Source organism: Zalophus californianus, chromosome 3 (genome assembly GCF_009762305.2).
Source record: "Zalophus californianus isolate mZalCal1 chromosome 3, mZalCal1.pri.v2, whole genome shotgun sequence".
NCBI lineage: Eukaryota > Metazoa > Chordata > Mammalia > Carnivora > Otariidae > Zalophus > Zalophus californianus.
Window position 1 is genome coordinate 28,750,043 of NC_045597.1, and position 21,276 is coordinate 28,771,318.

At 37.4% G+C, this 21,276-nt stretch overlaps 1 long non-coding RNA gene across 1 annotated transcript in view; it reads right to left on the reverse strand.

Moving 5' to 3' along the window:
• Positions 1 to 6,673: 6,673 nt before the first annotated feature.
• Positions 6,674 to 21,276, reverse strand: part of LOC113919179 — a 28,088-nt gene continuing 13,485 nt past the window's right edge. The window contains exons 2-3 of the long non-coding RNA XR_003518876.2: positions 16,354 to 16,460; positions 6,674 to 6,695 (exon numbers count right to left, since the gene is read on the reverse strand). This is a non-coding gene — a long non-coding RNA (uncharacterized LOC113919179). The remainder of the gene's footprint in view (positions 6,696 to 16,353; positions 16,461 to 21,276) is intronic.

Consider the following 21,276-nt stretch of genomic DNA (forward strand, 5'->3'; position numbering starts at 1 on the left):
CTTCTGGCTTTGGTAGAAGCAATGATGACTTGGCTTCATTGCTTTCTTTAAGTCTTCTTACATATTCACTGTATTTTTAATTAATTAATTAATTAATCTTTTTAAAGATTTTATTTATTTGACAGAGAGAGCCAGAGAGCACAGGAGGGGAATGGCAGAGGCAGAGGGAGAAGCAGACCTCCCGCTGAGCAGGCTCAATCCCAGGCCCCTGAGATCATGACCTGAGCCTAAGGCAGACGTTTAACCCATTGAGCCCCCCAGGTGCCCCTTCACTGTATTTTTAATTACTAACAGCTGCCATACAGTGGCAGCATTCAGTGAAGGGTCATACACGTACCCAGCCATCATCCCGGCATCAAATCAGTGACTTTCTACACTCTTTGGAATATTCATAACTGCACTGCTACCTCATCTAAAGTGCATTAATCAAATCAGAAAACTGCATTGCCATAAATCAAAAGATGAATTGCAGAAGTAATCATATAACAGTATAAGAAAGAGGAGAGAACTGTTGCTCATTCAGAAGTTTGCAACAAACTTCAGTCTTAAATTTTCTTTTCTCTCAAGAAAATTGTGATGCCTAGAACAGGGCCTGGCATACTTGGCTGCTCAATAAGTATTTGTTGAATGAATGGATGAATTTTCATTCTGTCAATACTCATTCCATGACTTTGTACAAATTAATAATTATAATTACTTCCTTGGAGTAATAACAGACTCATGGAAATGAACTCCTCATTTTTTTTTTTTAGATTTTATTTACTTATTTGAGAGAGAGAGAGAGAGAGAGAGAAAGGTAGAACATGAGTGAGCATCGGGGGTGAGGGGCGCCATGGGGGAGGAGCAGAGGAGGAGGGAGAAGGAGGGGGAAAGAATCTCAAGCAGACTCCCTACTGAGTATGGAGACCAATGAGGGGCTCAGTCTCACGATCCTGAGATCATGACCTGATCCGAAACCAAGAGTCGGAGGCTTAACCAAATGAGCCACCCAGGCGCCTCTGAGCCCCTCATTTCTGAGCCTGGTTTGGAGCTGTATGTAGCTTGCTCTTTGGGAATAAGTGTTATTCCTCAGGATGTTTGGTCTTTGTGTTCTTTATTTGCTTTTATTTTTGCTTGGTAGATTTGTTTAAAATTAGCCTGAGTATCAGAGTAGAAAATTTAAATCTACAATATCAAAAAAGTTACTTGGATGCCTACATCTGGGCCATTAAAATAAGCTATTGGGAATCAACTACTCCCAAACCTGACCTAAGAGCTGGATGATGACCTCACACTTTAGGTGAATGCCAGGCTATTGAGTAATCTTGCTCCATATCCATACCTAATTTTAGGTAAGTCCTGGGCTTCTTGTGACACAGGTGGAGTGAAGGTAACTATGCAGGAAGAGACATCACAACTTGTCTCCCTTGCCGTGTCCCAAAGGGGACTTCCAGATAAAGAAATGACTTTTTGTTTCGTTATAGTAATGTAAACCCACTATAGCCGATCCCATTGACTGAGTACAACTAAAACATTTTATCATTAGTTTCTAGACATTAGTCACTTCCAGAAGATCATCTTCTCTTCCCAGTAGGAGAACTAATAGAAAGCTAGTCAGAGGTGGTCAACTTTTTATTTTTAATTTTACAAGTGTTTCACAGTGATGACTACAATTAGAATGAAAATATTTTTTCAGAGAAATTCAAAGTAAAAATAAATAAATAAATAAATGAAAACCTTAGCTTTTATTTGAGTCTCCTCTGCATTGTCTTACAAGTTTACCAGGCTCTTCTTTTTAGCGGAATAGAGTGCTTAGGAGCAGGTAATAGCACATTTTGCAACTGAGAGATAATTTCCAGGTGTTATGGACTGCATTGTGTCCCCCGCTCCCAAGGTTCATATGTTGATGTCCTAACCCACAGTGTCTCAGAAAGTGGGTATTTGAACGAGAGATAATCTTTAAAGAGGTAATTAAGTTGAAAATGACGTCGCTAGAGTAGGCCCTAATCCAATATGACTGTTATCTTTATAAGAGGAAATTGGGACACAGACACACATACAGAGGCTGCAGGACTACACGGGGAGAAGACAGCCATCTCTCTACCAGCCGAGGAGAGAGGCCTCAGAAAAAAAACTAACCCTCCTGACACCTTGATCTCAGACTTCTAGGCTCCAGAACTGTGAGCAAATAAATGTCTGTTGTTAAATGACTTTAACGCCCAGTCTTTGGTACTTTATTATGGCAGCCCTAGCAAACCAATAATCTAGGCAAACATTAGGGAAGTAGCAAGGGTAAAGTGTGGTCCTTCTGGAACTAAGCAACACCTAAACATCCTGCAGAGGCGAGCATTTCTGCTTCGTGAAGGCAGTCATTCCTTTCCCAGGATTTTATCGTTCATATTTGTGAAGTTTTTCAATATGCATAAGTACATATACAGGATTTCCTTGTGTAATGAGAATAATGGAAGTAATAATAAATGTTGGAGTGGATGTAATTGTGACTGAAAGGATGATTTTATGATACGGTAAAGGACACTATTGGCTAGAGCCAATTCATTACATTGCTCTGGCAGTCTGTTATTATTATTATTTCTAGCCCTTACTAGATTTCATTCTTTTAGATAAAAACATGCATATCAGCTTTGGAGTTTGATTGCCTTATGGGCATAAAGCTTTGCATATTTACTGCCCATGAATCATACCAGTATGTGAAATCCAGAGAAGATTCAATTTTTCCTGCTAGATGCACCTCCAGCCGTTTAATTAAAATATGTATTATTAATAAAACTATATTTAAGTCATATTTTTTACAGATATGACTGAAACATTAAGTGCAAATTGTTTCATACTTTCATAGTAATTTGCTTTTAACGTTTTGTGCCTTAATCAAGGTAGCACACTAGTTGAAGGTTTGTGGTCCTGCAGACTTCTCAGCTGTGAAGTTGGAAAAAAGCTAGTGGAAAGTGGTGATTAATGAAAGAACATATTTACTTTTCAGAAAGACTTCGTGGTTTTATTGCAAAAGGGATCTGTGCCAAATAGGAAAGTGCATTAAAAGAAATAGCAGGAAAGAATATTTAGTCTCTATTTCCGTATGCAGCAGCAGCATTGGCCATTTGCGTGACAGCTTTTCTCGTGTTTCTGAACCAAGGCTGAGTTTCAGCCGACCGTCTGCCTTTAGATGTCACAGTTGTTCTTCCGCTGAACCAAACCAACTCCAGCTCTGTGCTTCAGACTTCCCTCTGCCTTCCAGAAACCTTGCCTAAGCAGGAGCACTGATTCAACACACTCTAGCTCGCTTACATGGTGCTTAGCGAGGGGTTGATTCAAAATTGTTTCATTAAAATAGGTGAGGACAGGGACAGCTGGGTGGCTGCATAGCTTGCTGTCAAAATGTAACCCATCTTTATGGGATTTTTATTTCAGATGATAACATTTCCAAACTCTCACGTTTGGTCCAAGTGGGGATGGTGGTGAGTGGGGCAGAGAAAGCAGAAGGGAAAAACTTTAACAGGTAATGACTACCTACTATATGCCAGGCACTGTGCTACCCCGTTTGTTAGTTCTGTGATTTAATCTTTATGACAAAGTTTCAAGGAAGAAATGCTTATCTCGTGTGTTTCACATGAAGGAATGCAGGCTCCTAGAAGTTATGGGACTCACCCAGCTTCTTAGCTGGTAAATGACTGAGTCTGAGGTCAGGCCTTTGGCTTTTTCACTCCAAAGCTCCAGTGAGACACTGTGTATTCTCTTTAATACTGGGGCTTCTACACACACATGCGTTTGTTATGTCTATCTCTAAGTAATGATATAAGCATTCTCATTACCCCCTAATCCCTGCAAAATCTCCAATCAACCTAACTTCTTTTCTTTTCCCTTTACTACTCTAGTCTTTTCTTGATCCTTCCCTTCCCTCATTGCTTCTCTCTCCACACATAGAAATTCTCAGTTACACCTGCGTGGAGGGATGATGAACTTTCTATTTTGACATAGTCTTTAGTGTAGAATTTTACATGCATCATGTTATTTACCATTTCAGTGAAATTCCACTACAATAGTTCTTTTCTAAGTGGCGTAACTACTAGAATTTAATTTTTAAAAGTAATTTATTTGTGACTCTAGAGCCTGTAATTATAGAGTCAAGATTAGTGAGGTCCTCTCCTTTAAAACTGGTTTGATTAGAAGTTATTAGCCAAGCTAAAAAGAAGAGGCATTTTATGTTTTCTTTCCTTGGAATATATTACACACACACACACACACACACACACACAGACACACACACACACATGGGGAGGGGGCTACGTGTGTGTGTGTGTGTGTGTGTGTGTGTGTGTATGCATGGTATGGTTCTGACTCCAGGACATCTACTGAGGTGGCACTGGACCAGAAAGTTCTCCTGTAAGAACAAATAAAAGCTTAGCCATAGAATAACTTAAGCCATAGAATAAAAATCCTCTCTCAAATATCTCTACTATGGTTAGAGAAACCTCTTCTAATATTAAGTTCACATTATAGAGATACTTAAATGTGCCTTTTGCCTTCAATTTCCTATTCCTCCACACTAACTGTTGAAATTGAACCGAGCATCATATTGCCACCAGAACAATAGATGCTTCTCTCTTTTCCCTAACCAGTGGGAGAATTGATCTTTGTTTAAAATAATAACCATAACAATGAATCATGGAACACTGCACCAAAAACTAATGATGTAATATATGGTGATTAACATAATAAAAAAATTAAAAAAAAAAAATAAAATAATAACCATGACCATGCTTGAAAACCAAGGGAAGCCAAGCAAAATCAGATCTAATTTTCGATAATTGCAAAAGAAAGTCTAGGCAAAGGAACAGAAAGCTCCCAAAGCCCAGTACAATCTAAATTCCAAGAAACAAGTGGTGAATTGTTGGGTCTGGTTTGGCAAGGTGCTGGTGAGTTTCAATGCCCTGTACATTTTTTTTTTTAATTTCATCTTTCACTGAGCATCCCTGTAGAGAATGCCACCGGCTTCCTGGAGGACACGCTGCCTCTTGACTCCTCAGAGCTCTTGCCTCGGAAATGAATCAAACTTGAAAAGTGCCCTGGCAAACAAACAAAACACACTCTGAGGGACTTAACTGTTTGCAACACTCAAATTCCAAAAACACGTGTGCAGGTACCTATGCTCTCTCACACACATGCACATGCTTACACACATTTCAAAGTGTGATGGTCTCAAAGCAGCATGGTCTCACTGAAGCCAGCCTGACACATTTGAAGTAGAAAATACATAAAATAAGTACAATGAACTGGGTATCAGATTGGCACAAATACCAGTCTTTCAAGAAAAACTGCCTGAGAGGAAATAAAGTAGTGAGAGGTGGTGACTTTGGAAGGAATGCGTAACGGGGAAGCCCTTCCTGGAGCGGCAGCTTTTGAAACACCCACTGTACCAGGTGGTTGAGTTGAGTGAGGCTTGGCCTTGGAAAATGCCGTGGATTAGGTGATATTTTTTCTGATGTGCCACATTCATTGTCAGAACTAGGATGTCCCGGGAGAACCACATGGCAGCAAGGTGACTGAGATCTGTTGAACAAGGTACTGTTTGCTGCTTTCCTTAGTAATAATTTTTCATTCTGGCTTTCGAGCCACGGGGCAAGTTCAAGAAGCCTCATGTATGGGCAGATGTGAATGGCATAAGACCTTGAAATTTACTTGAGTGAGTTTAATCAGTTTTGCTTTAAAAATTATATATGATTAAATAAAAACGTTTCAAGTGACTTAGTCACTTTTTTTTTTTTTTTTTGCCTTGTAACACTCAATCCTATGAGGTTGAACCATGTTCTTTCGATCACTTTCTGTTTGTCCTTCCCAAGTACCTAGAAACAGACATTATAATGGTAACCTGCGTCCCTGGTCCCTGTCTTCTTTCCAGTCTGATGGTTGGAATGTTAATTTTTACATTGGAATACAAAAAAGTAATATTGTGCTGTCATATGCTGGTGCTTACTTACCCTAAGGAACTGTTTCCGAAAGCTCTACTCAGTTTTAGCAAAGATCTTGCGAGAGAGGTCCCAGTTCAGTCCCTATATCTGCTCAGGGCTACTAATAAGTAATGGTTGTTTTTTCTCTTTCTTTTGAGTTACCTCAGGCAATGCAATTGAGAAGTTGATGAATTACTTGTGAGCCTATTTTAGATACTTCAGGAAAATTCAGAGACATTTAAATTCTCTAGTACATTTTGCTTAAATTGTGAGGGTTACAGTGTGCATACAAAAAAACCAATTTGATGTCTTGGGAAAGCTGCATAGCCTTTTCTTTCAAAAGCCATGCTTGAACCACAAACTGGGGCTCGTTTCCATCCTCTGTGGTCACATATCACACAGGAAAAACCTCTGTGCACTTGCCACATTTTATCCAATGGGTACCTTTCTGAGCTGATCTCTCCTAGTAGTCTGAAAACTCTTTGAGGACAGGATTCATGAGTGTGTTGAAGGGTCTGATTCATCAGCATGCCCCCTTTTTGTGTCTTGTATATCGTAGGCCCTTGAAAAATATTTGTTTAACAGAAATGAAATGGGGGCAGAGGGTGAAGGTATAACTACATTTTCCTCCATTTGTTTTGAAGCAGGCTTTACTTAAAAGGTAAGATTCCATCTTGATTACAAATACTTAGGTTTTTGCCAGACTTTTTCTTAGATTTGCTCATTCTCTTCTCCTTGGGTATTATGCTGAATCTGTTGATTAAAAAAAATTCTCTGGTTAGACAATTTATTTTACAATAATTTTTAGTCATGAAAATGAAGTTCTAGAACTTGCAATATAAATTTGCAAAGGGTTTTCCTTAGAAGCACCTTTACTGTGTCCCCTTGGTGGTCTCTACCATCTGTGAAAGTATGCTTATTTATATTCAGTTTTAAGTGTTTTCCAATTTCTATTATTTTTTGTAAACAATGAGGAATTATTTAGAATATATATTTTATTCTACAAAGGATTTTTTATTTAAACTCTTTTGATATTGATATCACTGTTGATATTGTTGTCAGAGAATATCATCCATGTGATATGGATTCTTTTTTTAGTAGAACTAAATTACAAGATTTTTATAATAGAAAACTTTAGAAAATAAAACTTCTTTTTAAGAGCACTTTTAGGTTCATTGCAAAATTGGATGGCAGGTACAGAGATTTCCCATATACCCCTGTTCCCACATGTACATAACCTCCCCTGTCATCAACATCCCCCAACACAGGGGTCCATTCCTTACAATTGATGAACCTACTTTAATACATTGTTATCACCCAAAGTCCATAGTTTACTTTAGGGTTCACTCTTGGTGTTGTACATTCCATGGGTTTGGACAAATGTGAAACGACATATATCCACCATTATGGTATCACACAAGATAGTTTTATTGTCCTAAAAAATCCTCTGTGCTCCATCTATTCATCCCTCTCTCCCTGCTGATCCCTGTCAACCAGTGATCTTTTTACTGTCTCCACAGTTTTACCTTTTTTAGAATGTCATATAATTGGAATCACATGGTTGCAGTCTCTTCAAGCTAGCTTCTTTCACTTAGTCATGTATATTTAAGGTTCCTCCATGTCTTTTTATGGCCTGATAGCCCATTTATTTTTAGTGCCGAATAATATTCCATTTTCTGAGTGTACCACAGTTTGTTTACACGTTCACCCACTGAGGAACATCTTGGTTGCTTCCTAGTTTTAACAATTATAAGTGAAGCTGCTGTAAACATCTGTGTGCGTGTTTTTTGTGTAGACGTAAGTTTTTAACTCCTTTGGGTAAATACCAAGGAATGTGATTGCTGGATTGTATGGTAAAAGAATGTCTAGTTCTGTAAGAAACTGCAAAACTGTCTTCCAAAGTGGCTTCCTACTAGCAATGAATAAGAGTTCCTGTTGCCAGCACTGGATGTTGTCGTTGTTACAGGATTTTGGTCATTCTGATAGATGTGTAGTGATACCTTATTGTTGTTTTAATTTGCAGTTGCCTAATGACTTATAATGTCGAATGTTTTTTCATACGCTTACTTGCCATCTATATACCTTCTTTGCTGAGTGTCCATTCATGTCTTTAGCTCAATTTTTAGTCAGGTTGTTTGTTTTATTATTGTTGAGTTCTGACTTTTTTGTATATTTCAGGTAACAGTCCTTTCTTAGATATGTCTTTTGCAAATATTTTCTCCCAGTCTGTGGCTTGTCTTCTCATTCTCTTGACATTGTCTTTTGTAGAGCAGAAATTTTTAATTTTAATGAAGTCCAGCTTATCCATTATTTCTTTCATGGATCATGACTTTGGTGTTGTATCTAAAAAGTCATCACCAAACCTAAGGTCATTTATATTTTCTCCTATGCTATCGTCTAGGAGTTTTATAGTTTTGCACTTTACATTTGGATCTATGATCCAATTGGGCTTAATTTTGTGAAGGGTATAAGATTTCTGTCTGAATTCTTTTTTTTTTTTTGTATGTGGATGTTCAGATGTTCTTAGAACCATATGTTGAAAAGACTAGCTTTTCTCTATTGTTTTGTTCCTTTATCAAAGATCAGTTGATTATATTCACGTGGGACTATTTCTGGACTCTCTGTTCTGTTCCATCAATCTATTTGTCTATTCTTCTGCAAACACCACACTGTCTTGATTACTATATCTTTATAGTAAGTTTTAAAGTCAGATAGCGTCAGTCTTCCAACTTTGTTCTTCTTCAATATTTTATTGGCTATTCTGGATCTTTCGTCTCACATGTACACTTTAGAATCAAAGAAATATATCATAGGGGAAATTCAAATTAAAACAATAATTGATCTATAGATTCAGTGCAATCCCAGTCAAATTGCCAACAAATTATTTTGTGGATATCGACAAACTGATTTTAAGGTTAAAAGATGGTCCACATCATATGTCATCAGGGAAATGAATTCTTTTTTGTTTATTGATAACATTCTTTCTGGCCTTCAACATAGGCAATCTTTAAACATGTTCCAGGCATGCTTAAAAAAATGTGTGTCCACTAATTGTTAGGTACAGGGTTCTATATATTTCTATCAGTTTGAGATTTTTAATGTGGTGTTCACATCTTCTCTATCTGTTTCTTGAATGCCTGATCTACATATTTCTGGGAGATGTTTTTTATTATTATGTTATGTTAATCACCATACATTACATCATTAGTTTCTGATGTAGTGTTCCATGATTCATTGTTTGCTTACAACACCCAGTGCTCCATGCAGTACGTGCCCTCTTTAATACCCATCACCAGGCTAACCCATCCCCCCACCCCCCTCCCCTCTAGAACCCTCAGTTTGTTTCTCAGAGTCCATAGTCTCTCATAGTTCATCTCCCCCTCCGATTTCCCCCCTGGGAGATTTTTTTTAAACCGAATCTTGATGGTAGATTTGAGTATTGCTCCTTAAAATCAAGAAATTTTGGCCTTATGCATTTTAGGGCTCCATTGTTCTATGTACAAATATCCAGGATTGTTCTATTAGGTGAATTTTTCTTTTATCTTTAGGAAATGTACTTCTTTAACCATAAGAATTGGTTTTATGTTGAGGTGCCTGGGTGGCTCAGTTGGTTAAGCATCTGACTCTTGATTTTGGCTCAGGTCATGATCTCAGGGTCAAGAGCTTGAGCCCCATGCATCTGGCTCCGTGTTGGGTATGGAGCCTGCTTAAGATTCTCTCTCTCCCTCTCCCCCTCCCCCCATACCCCCCCAATGCTTGCTCTCAATCTCTCTCTCTAAAAAAAAATTGGTTTTACTTCAGTGTTTATTCTGTTTTATATTAATATTGCCTGATAGGAGTGCCTTGGTGTCTCCATCGGTTAAGCGTCTGCTTTCAGCTCAGGTCATAATCCCAGGGTCCTAGGATGGAGCTCTGCGTCGGGCTCCCTGCTCCATGGGGAACCTGCTTCTCCTTTTCCTCCCCACTCACACTTCCTCTTGCTATCTCTGTTGCTATCTCTCTCTCTCTCTCAAATAAATAAAAATAAAATATTTAAAAAAAATATTGCCTGACCAGCTTTATTTTGGTTAGTTTCACCTTTTATTACTTTAAATTCAATCTTTTTGTTTCACTACATTTTGATATTTCTTTTGTAAACAGACCTGGATTTTGATTTTTTTCTTATTTAATTTTAATCTGAACATCTCTATCTTTTGACAAAGAAGTTTAGTCCATTTATATTAAGTGGATTACTGCTTTGGGGGTCTAATTTATAACATATTATTTTGTGGTTTATATTTACCATGCTTTTCATTGCTTCCTTTTTCTCCTTTTAATTTATTAAGTTTTTTTGTTGTTTTTATTTCATCTCTTAATTTGAAAGTTATGCATTCCATGCCTGTTCTTGCAATTACCCTTAAATTTTCACCAAGCATAGTTGATTTAATATCAAGAAACAATCAGTATTTCTATTTTCCTATTGAACGATAAGGTTCTTAGAATATTTTGATTCTAATCAACTGCATTTGTTATTGTTCAATATTTTACTTTCACTTTGTTTATAATGCTTTCAACATACTTATTATTATAATTGATATTCTTAAATTTTAAATTAAAAAATTTTAAATTTTAGAAGTTATTCTTTCTTTAGATTCATCTACATTTTTTAAAAAATTTTATTATGTTATATTAATCACCATACATTACATCATTAGTTTTTGATGTAGTGTTCATGATAGATTCATCTACATTTTTACAATTCCTTTGCACACCAAGGAAATTATTAACTTCTTTTTAATAAAAACACACTCTTTATTTGTTACTTCATAGATTATCTGTAAATGATAGAATTTTCAGTGTTTCAGGGTGCCTGGGTTGCTAAGTTGGTTAAGCGTCTGCCTTCAGCTCAGGTCACGATTGCAGGGTCCTGGGATGGAGCCCCACTTCATGCTCCCTGCTCGGCAGAAAGCCTCCTTCTCCCTCTTCCTCTTTCTGCTGCTCCTCTGCTTGTGCTCTCTCTCTTTCTGTCAAGTAAATAAATAAAAATCTTCAAAAAAATAATTTTCAGTGTTTCTTAGAGTGTTTTTATTTTTGTTCATTTGAAAACTGTGATTTTTGCTTTCCATTGAATTCTAATTTGCCAGTTATTTTCACCAACTATTTGAAGATATTTCAATGTCTTTTAGCATCTATCACTATAATTGGTTTCTTGGCTTTTTTTATGGGTCATCTTTTTTGTCTTCCTGTGTTAGCTTGTGTAGTTTGCTTCTAGAACTGCAACTTTGTTGTTATTTAGGTATACCTATTTTTAGTTCATTTTTTACCCTAATTCATCATGGTTTCTCTTTGTTTTATGCTAATTTTGGACAGACCTTTATTATTATTTTTCCTTCAAGTTATTTTATTTGTAGTGCCATTTCTCAGTTGTTTATATTTTCTGATGTTCCCTTGTGATGGTTTGTTCCCTTGATTTTTTACTGTGAGTTCATGTTTGACATGGGATTTTGTTTGTTTTTTGTTTTCTTAGAAGGTTCCATGTACCTTGGGTTGAATATATTTTTTCTATGTGGCAATTGTACATTTTTTTTTTTTTTTTGGCCAGGATCCCAGGGGCTTTAATTTTTCAGCTCAGACTCTCCCAACATAGGGATAATATAAATCTAGCCCTCCACATTTTCACAAGGTACAAGGTAGTAATTTTCATTTTTATAAACAACTTTTTTTTTTCCTTCCAAGAGACAAAGTCCTATAAGCAATCTTCCACACTATGTCTAGCAGCAAGTAAGAGTTTTTCCAGTCCATTTTACTAACTGGGTGGGACTTTAAAGATCTTGACTTTCTAAAAGGTCTTCATCTAAGTTTCTCTCTCAATATTATCTTGCTTGTTCCTACATTGGCCTTAAAAATAGTCCCACACTCCTATGATTATATCTGGCTTTAAAATGTATCTGAGTGGCTGAGCTTTTGGTGAAACTGCTGCCCTGATTTTTAGTTCTCCCTTCATCTAACTTAGCTTTTCTTTTCTTTTTTAGTTCGACTATGTATTCAAACATAATTTTAGAATCTTTAATCTAGCATGTTGACTATAATTGCATCTATGGGTTGTCGTTAGAGATGAATGCCTATTAACTCAAACTGCTATGATGCCAACACTGGAATTAAACTGTTCTAAAGAAAATAAAATACGTTATGTAAAACTATTTTATTAAAAGTATGTTAAGAAAAGAAGTGAGATTCCAGGGATACCTGGGTAGTTCAGTCATTTAAGTGGCTGCCTTCAGCTCAGGCCATGATCCCAGGGTTCTGGGATCGAGTTCCGTGTCGGGCTCCCTGCTTGGTGGGGAGCCTACTTCTCCCTCTGCCTCTGCCCCTTCCCCTCCCCTGCTTGTGCTTGCTCTCTCTTTCTCCCTCTCTCTCTGACAAATAAATAAATAAATCTTTAAAAAAATAAAAGAAGTGAGATTCCAGCAATTTATTTTTGATTCCACTTTTGTTGTTCTTTTTATTGACAATCTGTCTTGCTCTGAGTACTTGCTCTAATTGTTTGCTTTTGTCCACTTGAACAACTACTTTCCTCAAATTAACCTGAAAGAATAAAGTATTTACTGTATTTGGAAGTACAAAGGGCCTAACTGAGAGGAATTTGCTGTTACATTATATTCTATCCAGGAAGAAGGGAAGAATATGTAATGCTTTTTATATTTGTTTTCTTGTTTTTTAATTGGTGTTTAAAATCCTTGGTAATATTTACTTATAAGATCACTTGAAGAATGTTTTTTAACTTAGGCCAGGGATACTCAATACTTGCCTTGACTCAGGTTTGTGCCCATTTGTATACCACTGTGATTCCATGCCTGGCACAGTCCTACCACATGGTAAGTACTCAAGTCATACGTCTTAAATAAATTCCATGGTATGACCAGATGAATGTGCCCATGGTAGCTCTCCAAGCACAGTAGCAAATATGTGATGTATAAGTTAGTCAATACCAGAGAAGTACTACTTAAAAACTGTCCCTATAACTCAGTGGCGTAAAACATTAATCCTTTATTCTTACAATGTTTCTTGGCTTCTGTAGCCTAGGTTCAGCTGGACTCATTCATGACTGTGTAGAACATTGAAAATCTAGGCTGGGCTCACTGAAGACAGCTTGGCTGTGTTCCAAGTGTCTCTCTTTGATCTTTTAGGATCAGTGGGCTAATCCAGACATGTTCTTTTGAGGTCAGTGGCAGAGGCAAGGAGAGTAGGCCAACTGCTCAAGAGTATTTCAAGCCTCTATTTGCCTCATGTCCATTAATATCCCATTAGCCAAAAAAGAAACATGGTCAGACCCAAGACCAGTGAAATAAAAAGGGTATGTCTCCTAAGGAAGTGAGCGGGAGGAAGAGAATTTTTCTGAACAGTAATCTAATCTATCTCATGTGGTAAAGATTCAAAGCATACTAAAGTCTGGTTCTCCAAAGTACTTTTCCTACTTAAATGTCCCTACTTTTGTAGGCATTTATCTACAATTATAAGAAGTGTGAAACTCTCCTTCTAAAAATCTACAGTCTGTTCTTATTACTGTGAATGGCTACTCTTTTTTGAGTGCCTACCTCATGCAAGTAATTGATATACACTATCAGATTCAATCATTATAACATTCCCAACAAAATAACTATTTTATTCATCTTTACTTTCCAGTTAAAAAAAGTGGCTCAGAATACTTAAGTACTTGGCTGTAAGTCAAACAGCTAGGAAATGGTAGCGTAGGCATCCAAATCTAATTCTTTCTGAATCCAAAGTTCATGCCTTATGCATTCTCTATGCAGCCTAGCAGCATAGCTGATCCACTCCTAAAATAATCCATGCTATATTTTCACCAATACAATTCTAAAGCTGCTTTATGGGGATGAGTTTTGAGCTCTGAATGAAACAAAAAACTGATATGAAGATGAGATTTGTTTTTTAGAGGGCTGTGTTTTCTTAACTAACAAGAGGGATTAAAAAATACAGTACCTCTGATTGATAAATGAGATAAATTGGTTAGAATTGGATCAACTACTGACCTTTTCTGCAGCATTTTCCAAGTAATGTCAGTTTATTGTCACTGTCACCTTTACATTCTTTTAGCAATATTATTTTCTTGTTGAACATTTGTATTCTGTTTATATTTTTTCCTAGAAATCTGGCTTACATTTTTCAAATGTACCCTATTTTAGTTCAAGATGTCCTGGAACCTTAGGCCTTCAAATGTTTTCAGATGCTAAAAATATACTTAAAATTTTTTTTAAAGTAATTTTCTGAGCACTAAATCATAACTTAAAGTCTCTGTGTTCTTAGTGTTTACCTTGTTGGAAATATCCTCAGTAAACAAATGTCATCTGACAGTTTTACAACTCCAGGAAAAATAAATAAATAAATGCAGAATTGTAGGTTTATCACTGGGTCTGGATAAACCACACACACGTGCACGCGCGCGTGCACACACACACACACACACACATCATTATTTACCATTCTCGTAATTGTGGAAATTTTAACAAGTTAATTGCTGTTGCTTGAGTTGATGATGAAGTGTGAGTAGAAGTTGGTGAATTGATGACTGGTAGTAAGAGTATGGAGTGGTAGCTAGTTTTGCCTTCAATTATCTCCATCATCTTGGTAAAGCCATGTTATGCCCTCCCCCACAGTGAACCATCAATTCTCAGCTTCTCCCATGATCAGACTATCTGTTGCTTGTTTTGAACTGGCTATTGCCTCCTAACATTACATCTGACAAAGGAAAAACTTCACATTGATAGTTTATCTTTTCTTTTTCTTCTAGAAAGAAGGAACTAGACTGATGGGGAGAGATTCTGCTTTGGTTTTTCAAAGAGCTGTGTGAACTGGGGAGTTGTAGTGTCAGACATGAGGAGTTTATTGATTTCAAGTATAAGTGTGAGAACGCTCTTAGAAGATGAAAAACCCTAACCCCTGTGAGTCCTACTATATAGAGCCATCTTTCCTTCTTTCTTGTCAGCAGAATTCCAGTTTTACTTGTGCAGCCATATTGATAATCCCAGACCATTGTCCTGTTCAGAGCACTGCTCTGTGTGTGTAAGATACTTGGAACTCAAATAGTTCTCCTACCACAAGCACAAAGCCTTTAGTGAGATTGACACTGACTCAACTCCCTCACCTCCTTGAGCTCTTGAGCCAGTTCTGGAACCACTCCAGACTGACTGCTGTGTGAGATAATTAAATGTCTTCATTATTTTAGCCTCTGTTAGTTGGACTCTGATATTTGTGGCCAAATGCATCTTTAAACACACCATATGTGGGAAATCCTAATTTTAACATTGAGTAAGTTTATATGCATTTTTGGGGGCCTTCTGAATGCATTATTACTTTCTTTGTTAAAGTTACTTTGTAACTTTAGTTACAAAGTAACTAAAGTTACTTTGTTTACTTTCTTATTTGTTTATGTATTGATCTGGGCATTGAGAAAAATTGATGAGCAATTCTGACTCCTCTGTTTACCTGGTATTTGGTAGAGTGAAATGTGCCATCATTGTACCATAGTTTTTTTTATCAAGTAGCATAATCATATTGAGTTTCTGGAATGCATTGAGGACCTTGAATGAAATTATTCAGCTCAGAATAAATGGAAAAAAAATTTAAGTCTCAGTTAAAGATAATTTTTTTCTCAAATCTTTCTATTATTTTTTACATGTATTTTAAGTATAAAAATGTGTTGAAATACAGAGAGAATGCTCCAGAGCCAGGATTCCAATCAAGTTATGGTGTAGGGAGGACGTAGTCAATACCAGTTTTTCTTTGAGGCAGTATGCCTGGTCATTCAAATCTGTGTGGAACCAATGCCTCCCTCCAAGAAACCTGATTAGAGTTGAGCAATTGTGTTTGTTTGACAACTATCTCTTTCAGTTGGCTCAAATTGCCAATCACCAGGTCAGGTTTTGCTAAAGAAGACTAGACTTGAAAACAATGAGAACTAGAATGACTTTTGTATAACCTGCACTATACCGTACTTCTAGCTACCATGATCCCTGTGCCTGTATAGTTAATATTTTACATATTTTTATTTTTTAAAGGATTTTATTTATTCATTTGAGACACAGAGATACAGAGAGAGAGAGAGAGAGAGAGAGAGAGAGAGAGAATGAGCAGGGGGAGAGGCAGCCTCTCTGCCGAGCCAGGAGCCTGATGTGGGCCTCAATCCCAGGACCCTGGGATCATGACCTGAGCTGAAGGCAGACACTTAACCATCTGAGCCACCCAGGTGCCCTATAGTTAATATTTTAAAAAACCATGGCTTCAGTGGGATTCAAGGTATGTCTTGGATTATCTGTATCATCCCATGCCACATGTTTCATGGAGTGCTGTGTTCCATGACAGTTATTAGGTAGTGACTCAGCCTTCCTTTCTCCAGGCAGATTGTAATCATGCTCACCTTACCATAGACTGTGTCTGCATCAGTCAAAAAGCAGAAGGTACAGGGTACAGCGTCATCTTTGGAAATCTTGTCGCACTTCTTATATCTTGCATATCTGAAGGATCCTGAATTTTTAACACAGTGTTTATGTGTTATGTTATTATAAATTATATTTATATTATTATATATAAATTTATGTTTTATTATATATAAATTTATAATTTATTATATTATAAATTATGTTAATTTCTCCAACCAATTAGGTTTAAAAATTATACAGTTATGCACAGATGCTTATAGCTGAGGGTTCATAAAGTTGATTGTCAGATCTTTCTTTTTAAGTTGTGACTGCATAGCCTACCAATATTAGGCATGAAAGGGCTCCCTAACAGAAGCTTTCCAGCAGCCATTGCCTTTACAAAGGAACCAACATCAGGGGCCCGCTGCCGAGACAGTTATAGAAAACCACTACCCTTCATTCACTGGAGCACTCTTGTGTCCAGTTTCCTCCACAGAAAATATCTTTTCCCTCCATCCACCTGCCCAAACACTGCCCATTCCTCATTTCCAAGGCACATGTCACTACCATTTTATTCAGCTAAACGGGTTTCTCCTTCCTCTGCCTCTGTGGCACTTAGCAGCTCTTTCTTATGGTGTTTCTTACTTTCCACCTTACACCAGAGAGATCTTTAAGAAAAAGCTTTGTTTACTTCATAGCTTGGTAACCTTAAGGGACTTTTCCAAGTTTTTCAGTTTCATCTTTTCTTGGTCCCTAAAGTAATACTATTCCTATCATAGACACTTATTAGGTAAATATGAATAAATGCAAGAATAAATAATCATCTCTGAGCAGAAAGCAGGGAGACTAGTTAACCGGCCTTGAGGAATGTGTGGGATTTGGGTGGGAGAGATGGAGATGGGACATTTCAGAACTAATGGAGGTACAAAGTGCAGGAATCCCCATCTTTCATCCAGGCCCAGTGCTGAGGAGGGAACTTGTAAGGTGCATCTGGGGAAATGGTACATGATGAGGAGCAGGGATCCTGTGGATAAAACTGAGAGGAAAGTGTTCTATATTAGTTGGGAAAGATGGGGGTCAGATTGCGAGGTTTTGGAAAGGAGACTGAAGTGTTTGGATTCTGTAGTCAGGATCAAATCTTGCAGTTTTTTCATTTGAGAAACTTGACCCTTGGAGGTAGAGAAAAGATGGGAGGCCAGTCTCTTGGGATATTGCTTCTTCATGAAGTAATGAGAGCTGAGCCACATTGGTTTGTTGGAAGTGAAAAGAAAGGGAAATGTGGCAATGATCATGCAACAGGAATAGGAATTGGTGGTATGTGATTGCTTGGGCAAAGAGAAGAGGATGGAGAAGCTGATGTCAGGATGATAGTGCCATTAGGAGAAATGGCAAATATGCCAGTAGATACATGTCCAGTGGAAGGTGATGATTTCTGTTTCCAGGGTTGATTTTGAAGCCATCTTGGTAGAAGTCAAGAAAAGGGATGATAATCTTGAGAGAGAAATCTATGCTTGAGTTATAGTTTTGAAAAGCTTTTATACTGATATCACACTTGAATTGCAGATGGCTAAATGCTCTCTGTGCATACATCGGGTTCTCCTGGTAGGTGTGCCTGAGAGTGGAGTGTGAATTGGAGGTGTAAAGTGGGAGCAACGAAATCATTTGTGATTGTTCCTGGACTCTGTCCAAGCCTGTCTGTATGTCTTTACCCACTTTACCTACTGGGGGTACCAAACCTGGACTTATCCATCTTTATAAAGTCCAACTGGAATAAAAAGATTAAAAAATTTTATTTCCACTTTATAGATGGGACTAACAAGGCTACTAACAGTCTCTTGAGCTGTAGCTTCAAGAATTCAGGTTTTCCACATATGAGGAAGTTATATTACTTTAGGGTTATATTATAATACAGCTCTCCTTTTAAGAACAAATTCCCTTTTGCCACTTTGGTTGTCTTCAGGAAAACACTGTTTTACATTGTAAACACATTTAAACACTGTAAAACAGTGTTTAACATTGTGATTATAAATGAAATATTTTACGAAATGAGGTCTACTAGCAAAAGAATGTGGATTGAGAATTAATGCTTGAATTTTGAACAAATGTTCTTTTATTAACAACTGAGAGAAGGCTTAGTGACTTTAGCTTCTCAACATTGAGGAACTCATTAAGAAGAAAATATCAGGGCTCCTGGGTGGCTCAATCGTTAAGCGTCTGCCTTCAGCTCAGGTCATGATCCCTGGGTCCTGGGATCGAGCCCCACATCGGGCTCCCTCCTCGGCGGGAAGCCTGCTTCTCCCTCTCCCACTCCCCCTGCTTGTGTTCCCTCTCTCGCTGTCTCTGTCTCTGTCAAATAAATAAATAAACTCTTTTTTTTTTAAGAGTTTATTTATCTATTTGAGAGAGAGAGAATGAGAGATAGAGAGCACGAGAGGGAGGAGGGTCACAGAGGGAGAAGCAGACTCCCTGCTGAGCAGGGAGCCCCATGTAGGACTCGATCCTGGGACTCCAGGATCATGACCTGAGCTGAAGGCAGTCGCTTAACCAACTGAGCCACCCAGTCGCCCAATAAGTAAACTCTTTTAAAAAAAATTCACATTTATTTCCATTTTTTATATGAAGGTTTTTATTTGCTTTTTAACTTTATGCGAAGGATTTGAGATAGGTAGGTCAATTTCAGAGATTAAAGTTAACTGGAATTTTCTTTTTCCCTTGCTCCCCCTGCCTTCCTCCCTACTTTCTTCCTTTCCTCTTTCCTTGTTTTTTTTCTATTTTAAGGCTTGGGAGTGACTGGGGTGTCCAAGTGAGGAAGGACCAGATTTTTGGGGAGTTGCTCACTGTGGGGAGGAGAGAGAAGTTTTTCATTTGAGAAACTTGGTCCTTGCTCTTTTAAGCAATGAAGAATGTAATTGTGGGCACCCTTGAGATCACCAGAGGGTATATTTTGATAAACAGTTGTCTGTAAGAAGCAGACAATATTTCTGCCCTTTTAACATTTTAGGTCAAGGCTAAGTGTGGTAAGAACATTGCCTTGGGAGTCAGGTGATGGGGGAGCTAGTTCTGACCTAGCCCCTTAGGGAAGATTCTCTTACTCCGTCTGCTTCTGGGTTTCTTCCTCTGAAACTTGAAGCCAAGACGTTGGGTTCAATGATCTATGGTCCTTTTCACTTTTAGAGATTCTGTGAAGCTATGGTTTCCAGAGACCTGGATCTTTTCAGTATGCTCCCGTTTCCATTAAAGCAGTAACTGAGAGTCCATGTTATGATTCAGAGGAAAGATCCTGGACGTTTCCAGGTAGGACAAGTTTTGGAGTCAATTCTGAGAAATCTGCACAAGCAAAGCAGTTTGACCCATCATCCCATAGTAAACATTGCGAACATTTATGGGAGGGAGAAATTATTAGCTAGAAAGAGCCTTCCAGATTGATTTGGTTATGTTCTAGTGTTTACAAACAAGGTATTTTTTTGAAATTATTTTTGAATAAAATATTAAGGTTTAAAATCTAGGTTTCTGTCTGGTGAAGACCACTGTCACAATCAGCAGGCTTCTTTCCTTCCTATCAGAGAAATGGCAAGCTGTCTTCTCTCAGTGTTTGCTATTCTCCAAGATACAACCACTGGAATTTTGAAGTGGGTCAAACTGCTTTTAACCTGGCTACTGTTATTCAATTTTATCAATTCTTCCTTTTCTATTAGCAGAAAATCTGTTTCATGACTTCAACATATAAAAGGTAGAAAGATCACAAAGCAGCCCTGAAGCAGATAAATATTGACTGAATCAAACAGGCATGCTGCCGACGCTTGGAATGACTGGGGTTGTTGCCCTGGGACCAGGCCAGAAGAACGTTGAGGCTGTTCATGCCTAACTCGCTTTATCTCATGCATCTCCTTTTTTATTTTGTTTTGTTTTGTTTTTGTTTAGTAAACATCTGCTTTCTATTAGATTGTTTTATCCCCTTAACCTTTATAAATGACAATTAAGTCCATCTAGTCTGTCAATAGCATGTCATTTATTTGTTGCTACAGCTGAGCCTGACCTTCATTGATTTTATGGGAGTAATTTGCTGGAAATGATTTTTTAATGTTAGATTTATTACTGGGGCACTTCATTGTCAGATAATTGAAGCAAACTGTAATTTTTTTTTTTCAAACCAAATGCAGGAAGTAAGGGAAAGAGATAATATTATTTTCAAGGGTTATTTCCTATTGCGATAGAGACGTATGTTATACATGATGTCATACACTTTTCAAATTTGTGTACACAGAGTTTTTGAGTGTTGCATAAATTTTCTCTTTTTTTGGTTTTTCCTTAAGTATAGCTGAGCTAGCAATAGGAGCTGGTAATAAATTAGCATTCGAGTATGACGTTGCAAATTAGATGGCTACATAAATTATCGAGTAACTATAATACCACCCCTTATATAATGGGTCTTGATATTTTAACTGCAGGTTCTATTATGAATAGACTGATGTTATATAATTAATGTTACCCTTTACATAAGCTTATTGCATTCCTCTAGTATTTGTGTTGACAAGTGTTTTATCATATTGCGCTTTGATTGTCCATTCGGATAATAATGAGCATTTCAATTCCTAAATGAGGCTTTCATGGTATTTGTATACTTATCCTATTGATGTAGGGGTAACTATACTATTGTTATACCTATGCATTAGAGGAGATACTGAGTTATTTATTTTATCTTTTGAAAAGTGCTTATGAATATACTGGTCTTTCCTAGTTGTGCTGTTGTGTCCTGATGTTAGCAGGACCAGGCCAGCAAAGGTTTGCTAGTGGAGTTGATGCCCTTGTTATTCTGCAAAGAGACTCTGGCTTGAAATAAAGGAAATGGGCTTTCAAACTTAACTTTAAATATTAACATATGAAACAAGCTGTTTTTCACACTCTGAATAATGATGCATTGT